This window comes from Rhinolophus ferrumequinum, chromosome X (assembly GCF_004115265.2).
Source record: "Rhinolophus ferrumequinum isolate MPI-CBG mRhiFer1 chromosome X, mRhiFer1_v1.p, whole genome shotgun sequence".
Lineage (NCBI taxonomy): Eukaryota > Metazoa > Chordata > Mammalia > Chiroptera > Rhinolophidae > Rhinolophus > Rhinolophus ferrumequinum.
The window spans coordinates 82357454-82370469 of record NC_046284.1 but is presented as its reverse complement, the minus strand read 5'-3'; positions in this window follow the sequence as shown (position 1 = coordinate 82370469).

Here is a 13016-nt window from a genome sequence, read left to right as displayed (position 1 = left end):
TGGTTGATCGCTTCCTCCTCCTAGAAATCCCCCTTGGCTGCCATGACACCTCACTCTCCTGGTTCCTCCGACTTCCCTGACTGTTCCTTCTTGGTCTCCTCCCTGGGTTCCTTTTCTTTTGCCCCTTTTCTGGGGAGTTCATCCATCTTCGGGTTTCATTACTGCCTCTCTGCTGAGGACTTCCCAATCTCTATCTCTAGCTCACCTCTCCACTGAACTTCAGAATGAGACAGCCAATCATTCGCTAGCCCCTACACCAGATGGCCCTTAGGCACCTCCAACACATGTGCTAAACTAAACTCAAGCATTGCCCCCTAAACCTGCTCTATCTCAGTTGGTAGCAATACCATCTTCCTAGACACGCAAGCCAGACCCTGGGGCTGATGCCCTATTCACTCCATCTAATCAACTGCCAAATCCTATTGCTTTAAGTCCTACATACTTCTTGAATCTGCACATCCTTCCTCCTATCTTCCCATTATCAGCAGACAAAATCTCTTGTCTGTACTATTGCAACTGGTCAGATCCCACTGTTGTCCCTCTTGAAAGGATCCTCCAAGAAACCAGCAAAAACCTCTTCCTACAACTCACATTTTCTGTTGCCCTCCTTGCTTTAAACCCTTTCAGTGGTCCCCTGTCACTTTTAGGGCTCTCCATAATCTGCCGCGGCTGTCTGACTTCAGCCTGTATAACACTGTACTTTCCAGCAACAATGCACAGTATTGCTACCAGATGAGATACAGGATGCTCGGTAATTATCTTTGAATTTCAAATAAAAAACAAATAATTTTTAGTCTGAGTATCTCCCATGCAATATTTGGGACATACTACTATGAAAATTATTTATTAACTAAAATTATTAGTTATTTATCTAAATTCATATCCGAGTGGGCATCCTGTAATTTTATTTGCTAAATCTGGCAATCCTACCCCACAGATAACCCCCAGGATGGTGAAATGCCCCTCCTCAGACTCCCACCGCTCTGAACCGATATTTACCTCCTGAGATATCAGGGATCTCTTGTGACCTCTGCATCTTTGCTACGCTATACGGGGCTTGGCAGGGAACAGATGGCAGCGTTTGCTGAGTGAATGAATGCATATGCGTGACCTCACTATAAACCTGCATCATTTGGTGGAATCAGTAAGTGTAGTGATCAGTGCACAGTGTCAGTTCCACTTATATCCATCTTGTCTTCACTGCCTTGGAAGAATTACCTCATGGTTGACACATCCACCTAGCAGGAGAGCTAGAAAACTGGGAGTCATTTGCAGGCTTACTGAAACCACTATGGGCCAGCTGGGGATGGTTTGTGGTTTTTGGAGGGAGGGGACAAGTGGGAGAGAGACGACCTGTTCTGACAACATGAAGATGAGGAAGGAAAACAGGCCCGAGCCGCGGAGGGCTGGGGGAGGGGGGGGCATGTGGACAGCCCAAGGAAGGCAGGAAAGCCAGCAGGTAGGAATGAGGGCGAGGAACTGGGAGCCAGCTGGCACCAGAGCGAGGTGTGATAGCCGCAGCCGGCAGGGGACGGGAGCCGGAAGAAGGCAGGCTCTGGCAATGCGGGCAGAACCAATTCTCTTCCTCCGGAACTCCTCCCCACCCCTCCTCCTAATGGAGGCGGCTCGAAAGACCCCGCCCTGCTGCCCTGCGGACGTCAGAGGCAGTCACCCGGGTTTTGGCCCTTCCGGGCTTCCCCACTCCCCAGCCCGGGGCTTAGTCTAGTTTCTCCAACTACTCCCCTGACCCCCAAACCAGGAGGACCAGGGAGAGAATTTGATAATCCCTTCCCCTCCTCGCCTGCCCAGGTCTAGTTAGTAAAGACTCAGAACACAATAAACTGGGGGAGAAGAGTCAGCCTGGACCGGCGGCAGCTGCCAGTGAAACCCCCGCCATTATGATCCGGCAGCACCCAGAAGTGGGGGGGCCCGCGGGGTGGGGGTTGCCCATTCCTGGTGCGAGGCTTTGGAGGCAGTGTGTGTAATAAGTCTTGGGCACTCACCCACTGAGGGAGCAGCTGTGGGACCTGGATCTTTTCGTTTTGGTCTCCCAGCCTGAATTTCCTCCGCTGTGAAATGGAAATGAACATGTGCTTTATCCGGGAGTATTATGTCTGCCATAAAAGGCAGCTGTGCACTCCACCCTAGGCCGCTTGTGCCGTGTGAGACTGTCCCTATGGCGAGGGTGTGGGTCGCTGTTAGAGGATGTTGACAAAGCGGTGTGTGACAGCGACAAGTCAGAGGGAAGAGGAGCATAAGTGCAGCCGCCAGGGACAGTTGAGGCGGGCACAGAGTCCTCGGAGGTTGAAGGGCAGCTGTCGTTGCTCCTTTCGCCTGGATCGCAGTTTGCGGTACCCTGGGGAGACCGAAAACCAGAGGACTGAAGGGAGTGGGTGTGTTAGACCCGGAGGAAAGCCCTCTCAATCCCGTCCTCACATCTCCATGCCCGAGAAGGGGCTCAGTCTGAAGTCCAGTCGTCCACAGATCATCCCCCCTCGAGAGGCTAAACTTGGACGGTAACCGCGCCGCACGCCACCCCCAGCCTACTAGTCAGTTCCAGGGGCCCACCCCACACTCTGGGGGACTCTGAGTCAAAAAGGGGGTCCCGTGGGGCGGGGTGAGGTTTAAAGACCTGCTGTGGAGCCCCCTCTGTGGCTTGGGAGAACCTTTACTTTCCTCATCCGAGGCAGAGCAAGACCCCAGATGGGCCTGACAAACGTCTGGAAGAGTGACGTCAGACCACGTATCAGGAAGTGAAGCTTGAAGGAGATCGGAAGCTGCCCATTGTGAGATCGGGTTAAAACTTTGACCCCAGACTCCAGCAATAAAAAAGACAACATGGATGACCCTAGAGGGTATTATGCTAATGAAATAATTCAGACAGAGAACAACAAATACCTTGTGATCTCACTTATATGTGGAATCTAAGAATCAAAACAAATGAGCAAACAAAACAAAAATAGACTCAGAAACAGAGAACAAATTGGTGGTTGCCAGAGGGGAAGGGTGTGAGAGGATGGGTGAAAAAGGTGAGGGGGAATAAGAGGTACAAACTTCCAGCTATAAAATAAATAAGCCACAGGGATGTGACGTACAGCGTGGGGAATATAGTCAATAATATGTAATAACTTTGCGTGGTGGCAGATGGTTACTAGACTTACTGTGGTGATCACATAGTAAGGTATACACATCTTGCATCACTATGTTGTACACCTGAAACTAATATACTATTGTATGCCAACTATACTTTAATAAAAAATTTAAAAAGAAAGGGAAGGAAGCCATTGGCTGCTCCAGCTGTAGGTGCAATGTCATAGAGCCTTCAGAGACCTTAAAGCCTAGTGCCCCTTATGAACCAGGATCCTGAGACCCAGTCATACTATTTATGTGGCATGCTCTGTTGTGACTGTATTCACTCTGTTAATCCTCACCACACCCTGTGATTACAAGCATCCCTGGTTTAAAGATGAAGAAAGTGAGTACTTAAAAGTTAGGCCACATTCCAAAGTCACAAAAACATTAAGGAGCAAAGCGAGAGTTCCAACTCAGGCAGTCTGGCTTCAGAGCCTGCACCCTCGTGAGCACAAACTCTGCTGCAGCTCCAGGTAAGAGACCAGATAAAAGAGACCCAGTAAAAGGTCAAGATTGGAACTCCCACACGATCGTGTTTCTCTCACACTGTTTCAAATCTTCCCAACAACGCTGGGAGGAAGGAATTGCTAGTTGAAGAAACTGAGACAGAGAGGTTCCATATCTTGCTCCACCTCACATAGCTAGTAGTTGGATCATGTTGATGAAGCAACTGGACTCAAGTTAACTAGTTAACCAAGACGAATGATGAGACTAAAATCTAGGTCTTCTATCTCCCAATCTTTGGGCCTCTTTACTACGTGCATTTTAACATTGATCTGTTCATTCAGCGAATGTTGTGCCAGGCAATCTTGGAGGCACTTAGGATTCAGTAGTGAACAAAACAGACGTGGTTCTTGTCCTCGAGTCTCTGAAGGAGGGTGAAGGTGGAGGATGTCAGAGATAAACAAAGCTGGAGAGTAGTTAAAGCAGTGAAAACAGCAGATTTTATTCAGTAACTACTGACAGTAGTGGAGAGAGCTGAGCCCCATTCCCTTTTGTGCAGAGGTGACCGGGCATTTGAAAGGAGGGAGAGCAGCAAGCAGCGGCTCAGCAGAATCAGGGAAATGACAAATGAAAGTGGAAAAGAGGGTGGGTCAGTGTAAGAGTGGTTAGGCCAGCTGTGTCTGCTGGCTGGCAATGGTCAAAGTTAGGAGTCTCCTCCCACAGAGACTGGGAGACAGAGGACCTAGGCTTCCCGATGATTCCATTTCAAAGGAATGGCTGTCAGGTCCTTCAGAAAGACACTTCTGAGTTGTAGGAGAAACATCTACATCTCAAAGGGACAGGGGAAGATTTCACACTTGTAAGCCCCTTTTAGCAAAAATTGCTGTAAGAAAGGGAGATCAGAAGCCTCTCCTCAGGCATCAGCTTCAACAAAAGGGAAACTCCTTTGACAGCCCTGAGCTTTTCCCGATGGGATCTGGGTCGCTCCAGGAACTCGGCCTTAGTGCAGGGGTGGGGTGGATGTTTGAATGGATTGTTCCTACTGAGAGTTTTTCAAGGGATATGGAACCAACAATAAACATGTAAATTCGACCTTCAGGTGGTACTAATATTGAAGACCAGGGAGGTGTGGGGAAGGGATGGACTCTGCTGGTGAACTGAGAGCCCAGACAAGCACGTCTGGGAAGGGAAAGCAGTCCGGAGGGAAGGGCAAGTGGAAAGATCTGAGGCAGGACTGGGCTTGTCTTCTGCTAAGGGCAGGAGTCAAGGCCAGTGTTCTGGAGTGCAGGTAACAGTGAAAGCAGTGAACGAGAGTGGTGCTAGGACAATAGAAGTCTCGGGTCTTGGGGACAGTCAAGGGCCAAATCACAAGTACTTATTATATACCAGCAGGACCACCCCTATAAGGTTGTGCAAGTTTTCACTGTATAGGACACCTCGTGTTGAGGGAGTGAGAAGGGGGATCTAAAAGTCAGCCTTTCCTGTGTTCATCCAGCTATGCTGTCCATCCTGGATCCGGGCTGCGTCGGCCAGGAGGAGGGGTGCCTTTTCTATTAACCACAAGCTAGTCGGACTGTGAGCCAGAGGGGCTGCCTGTGGGGACAGAGCCCCAGGGAGCAGTTTCCAGGCTCTCGGCCTCACACAGAAAGGTGCTGGCTTGGGTAGTAGATGGCCGTCGGCTGTGGTTAGTTGGCCATCAGCTGTAGCCAGTTAGCCAATTGGCCACTGATAGAAATGCCGCGGCTGTAGTGGCGTCGAGGAGAGTTGGTCGGTTGGCAGAAAATTGGACAGCAGGTCGCACGTCGTGTGAATCCAGCCTCCAGTGAGACTATAGTGGTGTGACTCCCCTACCTATGGCTCCGTGGGTGTTCCTTTTTGGCCCCACCATATCTTGTGTTCTTGTGTGGGGAGCGGGAGCTGAAACCCCGCATGACACCCCGCATGACACATGGCGCAGCGAGCAGGGTATGGTGCTGGCCGAAACTCACCGAAGGATGGTGGAGCAGTTTATGCGCACAAAAGTTCACCTTCGGGAGGCCCACGAGGAGCGACGCCGGGAGCGGGAGGCACGGTCTGCCTGGGAGACTCGAGCCTCCAGATGGCACGCCTCCCTCTTAGCCATGGAAGGCGTTGTCCTCCTTTTGTTGATCTGCTTCTGCTGTAGGCTCCGAGGATTGTGGACATTATACACCAAGGCCTCCACCCACCCAGACACCTGGCACAGCGAGCAGGATTCCGACCAGGTAGGAATGGAGTCTGACTCTGGGCAGGAGGATGTGTGGCCCCCACACAGTGTGTGGTGCCCGGTGGCCACTGTTCTCAGGAGTTGACCCCCAAGGAGGCGTGGGAGGACATGGATGGCTCTCCAGCCAGAATGGAGAGGGCCCTCCAGGCTCTGGCTGAGCAGTTGCCGGAGGAGGCGAAGGCTACAGCCGGCCCTGTGGGCTGGATGTTCCTCACGGCCTTGAGTCTCAACACGGAAAATGCGCTTCATGAAATGGCCCAGGTGCCGGACCAGGTGTCCCGGTTGGAAGCGCTGGAAGCTCGGGTCCGCCTGTTAGAAGACGGGTCCCACAGTGGAGACTCTGATGCAGAGGCGGAGGAAGCGAGTGGAGACAATGTAGCTCCCAACCCCCAAGCCCGGCCAATCTTGAAGCAAAGGGTAAAACATGAGCAACCTTTGGGCCCCCGGGGGCGTTGCTGCAGGCAACCCACCTGTGGCTGAGTTCACAACCTACACCCCATACACTCCCACTGAGTTGCAGGAGCTGGGGAGGCGGTACAGACAGCGCCCTGGAGAGCCAGTCTCCTCTTGGCTATTACGTTTATGGGATGAGGGAGCAGACAACATTCTCTGCTCCCCAGGCAAGATGGAAAAGCTAGCCTTCGTGACAGTGCATCCGTCCCTGCGACAAAGGTCACAGAACTGCCATAGGTTGGCCCACGACCAGGGCAGCCACTCTCTAATGGAGTGGCTCACTGCTGCGGTACGCACAGTATGGGGACAGGCTGGCGAGCTGCCAGACACTGTGAGTCAATGGCAGTCATATACGGAACTTACTCAGATCATCCGTGAAATGGGTATGCGACATGCTATTTTCAACCCTAATATGCAGGGGCCAGATGACGAGCTTTTTACAGCCAGCAGGAGAGATCTGGTTTTGGATACTGCACCTGCGAGTGCTTTTGGATCCTTGGTTGCCATTCTTACACGCTATGTGCAGCGACGGATCCATGAAGTTACAACTGCCATGGCCACCCTAGGGAATGTTGAAAGCCAGAGGTGAAGGAAGTTAAGACAGGAGGTCCACGCAGTTGAGACCTGGAAGCCCAAATCAAAAGTAAAGGGGCGAGGTCACGGGCCTCAGAGAGTGACATGCACACAGATGTGGCATGATCTCGGGGCAGCAGGGGTAGATCTGGAGAAAACAGACCAACAACCCAATGCACTCCTGCTGGAACTTTGGAAACAGTTGCATCCGGAACAGCAATTCCGGAGAAGCCTGAAGGAGAAGTGTGGGAAAGCGCGACCCGTGTCCCTCCAGGACTTCATGCGGCTACTTGAGGCTGACTCCTTTCAGCTTGATTAGGGGTGGGGCCAAGGTACCCAGAGGGGTCAGAGGGGACAAGAAGGGACCGGAGGCCTCACGTGGAACTGTCCATACATTGGTCCCCTTCTAATGTGCAGAGGGTTTTGGCCCTAGTTGACACTGGCGCAGATTGCAGTCTTGTTTATGGGAACCCAGAACTGTTCCCCGGACCAGCAATCTGTATTGATGGCTATGGGGGAAAGACTGTGACTGTAAAAGCTGTTTCCTTACCACTGGGTATAGGAAGGCTTCCCCCTCGTACCTACAAGGTTTATGTCTCCCCCGTTCCGGAGTATATTCTAGGGGTGGACGTGCTACATGGCCTCAGCTTACAGACGTCGGTAGGAGAGTTCCATCTCCGGATCCGGGTGGTGAAAGCCGTGATACGCGGGCATGCTCACCACCCTCCTCAAGTGTTGCCACAGCCCTGGCGCGTGGTTACAGTGCGACAGTATCGCCTGCCAGGAGGGCAGGAGGAGATTGGTCATATAACATTGGAATTGGAGAAGGCACATATTATGAGGCCAAAGCACAGTCCCTTTAACTCCCCAGTAGGGCCTGTCAAGAAGCCAGGTGGGACCTGGCGAATGACTGTGGACTATAGGGAGTTAAATAAGGTGACACCACCCTTGCACGCTGCAGTGCCTTCAATTCACGATTTGATGGATCAATCTGACTGTCCGCCTGGGGACATATCACTACGTAGTGGATTTGGCCAATGCTTTTTTCTCCATTGACATTGCACCCGAGTGTCAAGAGCAGTTTGCTTTTACTTGGGATGGGCAGCAGTGGACTTTTCAAGTCCTTCCGCAAGGATACTTGCACAGCCCCACTATCTGCCACGGGCTCGTGGCCCAGGATTTGGCACAGTGGGATCGCCCATCCTCTGTGGCCTTGTTTCATTATGTCGATGATATTCTATTAACATCAGATTCTCTTTCTGATTTAGAGCAAGCAGCTCCCTCTCTTCTCTGCCACCTGAAGTCACGTGGCTGGGTGGTGAATGAGGAAAAAGTCCAAGGCCCTGGGTTATCCGTCAAGTTTTTGGGTGTTGTGTGGTCGGGTAAGACAAAGGTCATACCTGAGGCGATTACTGACAAAATACAAGCCTTTGCCCGGCCAACCAAGGTCTCCCAACTGCAGACATATTTGGGTCTGCTAGGATATTGGCGGGCATTTGTACCCCATTTAGCACAAATGGCAAGGCCCTTGTACAACATGATAAAAAAGGGGGCCTCATGGGATTAGACAGAGGCCATAGAGCAAGCCTTTGTTGTCACAAAACGGGCAGTGCAGCAGGCACAGGCTCTGCAAGTAGTGGACCCCGGCCGCCCATTTGAACTTGATGTTCACGTAACCCAAGAGGGGTATGGATGGGGCCTCTGGCAATGGCAGGAGCGTCTCCAGTTGCCAGTGGGATTTTGGTCCCAATTATGGAAAGGAGTGGAAGTCCGCTACTCTCTAATAGAGAAACAGCTGGCTGCTGTGTATGCAGTCCTAGTGGCCACAGAAGCCATCACAGGGACAGCACGGGTGTTGGTTTGAACAACCTATCCCGGCCAGGAGTGGGTCCGTTCGTGGACCCAGGGACCCAAAACGGGGGTGGCACAGACCACCACACTTGCCAAGTGGGGTGCCTACTTGGAGCAACGTAGCACCCTTAGTTCAAGCCCTTTGAGCACAGAGCTCTAACAGGTCCTGGGGCCTGTGGAGCTTGTAGCCCAGGCTGAGCCAAGCGCTCTGCCCAGAGGGGAGGACTTGGAGCCCTCGCCCTACAAAGAGGGACAGCCCCCAGTACCTGAGGATGCCTGGTTTACCGATGGTTCTAGCCGAGGGGCTGCAGCTGTTTGGACGGCTATTGGTGTGCAGCCCAAAACAGACACCATTTGGTTTGATACTGGGACGGGCCAGAGTAGCCAGAGGGCTGAATTATGGGCTGTGTGGATGGTAATCAGCCACGAGCCCGGGCCCCTAGTTATTTGCACTGACAGCTGGGCAGTGTTCCGGGGCCTAACGTTGTGGCTCCCTACGTGGAAACACCAAAACTGGTTGGTAGGACACCGTCCACTGTGGGGTCAAGCCATGTGGCAGGACCTCTGGGACCTAGGGCAGAGAAAAGAGGTGACCCTAATGCATGTCACAGGTCACTCCCCCTTAGTGTCCCCAGGTAATGATGAAGCAGATGCCCTAGCACGGGTCCGATGGTTAGAACGGACTCTTGCCACTGATGCACAGGCAAGTCCCATTGGCTGCACAGGAAATTGCAGCACGCTGGAAGCCGAACCATGTGGCAGGTGAGCAGACACTGGGGTCTGCCTTTGAAATGGCAGGAGATAGCAGATGCCTGCTATGACTGTGCCATCTGTGCCCAGGACAGCCCCCAAAGGCGGAGGCTCCTCTGGGAGACACAGCAGATTACGCGAGGGAGGGTGCGCCTCACTCGCTGGCAAGTGGATTACATTGGACCTCTGCCTAAGGCCCGCAATGCGATATACGCATTTACAGCAGTGGACACTGCTACGAGGTTGATGTTTGCTTGGCCGTGTCTGGCTGCAGATGAGCGGCATACAGTGGTCGCTCTTACACGGCTGTATGCCCTCTATGGTCGCCCCCAAGTCATTGAAAGTGACAAGGGGCATTTTACGGGGCAAGAAGTGCAGCGCTCGGCTCCAGGATGGACGTGCTACGGTTGTTTCATACCCTGTATAACCCACAAACAGCTGGCATGATTGAACGCTATAATGGCCTTTTGAAGCAAGGTCTCCGGGTGTCAAAACACCCTCCCACGATGCGTGACTGGGCCTCGCGTCTATGGGACGTCCTGAGAGTCCTGAATGAGAGACCACGGAAGGGAGGGCCCGCACCAGTAGAAGCTCTGCTACATCAAACGGCCGCTCTCATTCAATTACAAGTTACCACCAGTGAGACTCTGTTAAAACCAGGCTATGGCAGAAATGGAAATATTTTGCTGCCAGCACCCACATGCTTGAAAGCAGAGGAACGATAGCAATGGACTTGGCCCTGGCAGGTGAAAAGCCCCCACTGTTGAAGGTTGGGCCTGATAGCCCCATGGGGGGCCGGTTTGACTCATGATTTGCAAGCGATGCCAGGGGTGGTGGCTGAGTGGCCACTGCAAGTGACTGTAGTATACGGAGGTCCCGATACTGGGATGATTTTGCGGGGAACCTATGTGCTCTCACTATGGCCTATTATGGGGTCCCCTGTTCTGTTACATGTTGAAACTATGCAAGGGACCCCAAACACTGCCATAAAGATCCGGTACCACAAACCGGGAAAGGCGCCAGTGGCAGCGACCCTCCTTTCCCAAGACAAAAAGCTAGCGTGTATCCTCCCAGATGGAAGGGATTTGCCATTGTTGGTTCCTAAGACTACTGTTTCTTTTCGTCCGTAGGTGCTGATAAGCTAACATGGCCCAGGGACCCTCGCAGAAGACGCTTGTTGCGTAGATTGTGAGGTGAGACCCTGTAGGGGTGGAGTGTGGGGACAGAGCCCCAGAGAGCAGTTTCCAGGCTCTCGGCTTCATGTGGAGGGGTGCTGGCTCGGGTAGTAGATAGCGGTCGGCTGTGGCTAGTTGGCCGTCAGCTGTAGCCGGTTAGCCAATTGGCCACTGATATAACTGCCGCAGCTGTAGTAGTAAAGTCGAGGAGAGTCAGTCGGTTGGCAGAAAAGCAGACAGTAGGTCGCACGTCGTGTGAATCCAGCCTCCAGTGAGAATATAGTGGTATGACTCCCCTACCTATGGCTCCGTGGGTGTTCTCTTTTGGCCTCACCATGTCCTGCGTTCTTATGTGGGGAGCGGGACCAGAGACTCCGCATGACACCCTGCGTGACACTGCCTCTGCCCAGAAGGGCACCTTTGTCTAAATAGAATGAAGCAGCTAGACGGGCGATCTGTGGCTTGAGTGCCTGGCGCTGAACTAGTTGCCACGGTAGCAGATCAGTTATGAGATTATTGAAAAAGCTAAGCAGCTGTCTTCAAAAAGAGGATCATGAACAATGAATTTATGTTACCTCATTACAGGGCCCACAAGGCGTGTTCAGCCCCTCTATGGAGAAACTATAGCGATAATTGAACAAGGGAGAGTAGGATACGTCTGCTCCTCACTGATACTTGAGCGTGACTTCATCTAGGTGAATGAACCCCCTTTTCCTATCCTCTTGCATCCCCTTCCCTCTCCCCCTTCAAACTCTTCCTGGCTCTCTCTCTCTCTCTCTCTCTCTCCCCTTCCCCCTCTCCCCCTCTCCCCCATTCCTTTTGTTTCCTTGAACAGAACACTTAATGAGCATTCATTACTTGCAGTGCAAGCAAAAATTTCCTCAAGTGATGTCTCTGAAATGAGGTAGAGGAAACAGACAAGTTTCGTTAAAAAAATTATCTTATGAAATCTATCTTATGAAATGGATTTAAAGCAGCTGTCGGTTGTAAAATTTATCGTTTCCTGCCACGATACCAAGGTGGACAAAAGAACTAAGCTAGGGCAAGATGATGGTAAAAATCCCTTTTATTTATTTTGCTTAAAATTTTTATATTATATCTATATGTTGTATATAGTTGTTTTATTAGCTTCTTTTCAAGTGTGCAGAAAAGTAGAGGATACTATAAAACATCCCCAGTTTGATCAATTCTTCACATTTTGTCAGATTTGATTTTTTAAAAAGAAAATAGGAACGACACAGTTGAATGCCCCTTAGCACCCTTCCTTCCCAGGTGCATCCCCCTTTCCTTCCCCAGTTACCATTGTCCTGAATTTGGAGTTTGCCATGCCCAGGCATGTTTTTTGTTTGTTTGTTTTTATTGGGGAAGGGGTACAGGACTTTATTGGGGAACAGTGTGTACTTCCAGGACTTTTTCCAAGTCAAGTTGTTGTCCTTTCAATCTTAGTTGTGGAGGGTGCTGTTCAGCTTCAAGTTGTTGTCCTTTCAGTCTTAGTTGTGGAGAGCGCAGCTCAGCTCCATGTCCAGTTACCGTTCCTAGTTGCAGGGGGCACAGCCCACCATCCCCTGCGGGAGTTGAACTGGCAACCTTGTGGTTGAGAGGACGTGCTCCAACCAACTGAGCCATCTAGGAGCTCAGCGGCAGCTCAGCTCAAGGTGCCGTGTTCAATCTTAGTTGCAGGGGGCGGCGCCCACCATCCCTTGCGGGACTCCGGGAGTTGAACCGGCAAGCTTGTGATTGAGAGCCCACTGGCCCATGTGGGAATTGAACTGGCAGCCTTCGGAGTTAGGAGCATGGCGCTCTAACTGCCTGAGCCACCAGGCCGGCCCCAGCCGATGCATGTTTTGTTCTTCAACTTTATATGTATCCTTAAATGTTTCCTAGTATTTGGTCGTGGCATGAACACTGTATGGCCCCTATGTTAATAGCTCGGATCCAGCTATCCCCTATATTTACATGATGCTCTCCAGCACCCAAAGGACTTTTTGGGGCTGGTATTTCCTGTGATCTTCACACACGTCTCTTAAGTGGCAGAACAAGTGTTATGATCCCCATTGACTCAAGAAGGAACCGAGGTCCAGAGAGTGAAGGGTCTGGCCCAAGACCACAAAGGGACAGAGACGTAAGCTGACCGACTCCCAGCTCAGTTCAGTTCCTATCTGGGTGATACTGTGAGCTGTATCAAGACTAGTTGTGAGCAACCGGAGAGCAGGCAAATGGGAGGGAGAGGAGAGGAACGTGGAGTCAAGGGTAGGGAGGAAGGGTAGACAAAAGGAGGACAAAATAAAAGGGCAGAGCCAGCGGAGGGAGCTGCATGGCTTTAAGTCTACGAGTGACTCTCAGCCTTAACTTTGGAATCACTCTGGGACCTTCAAAACACATTGATGCCTGGG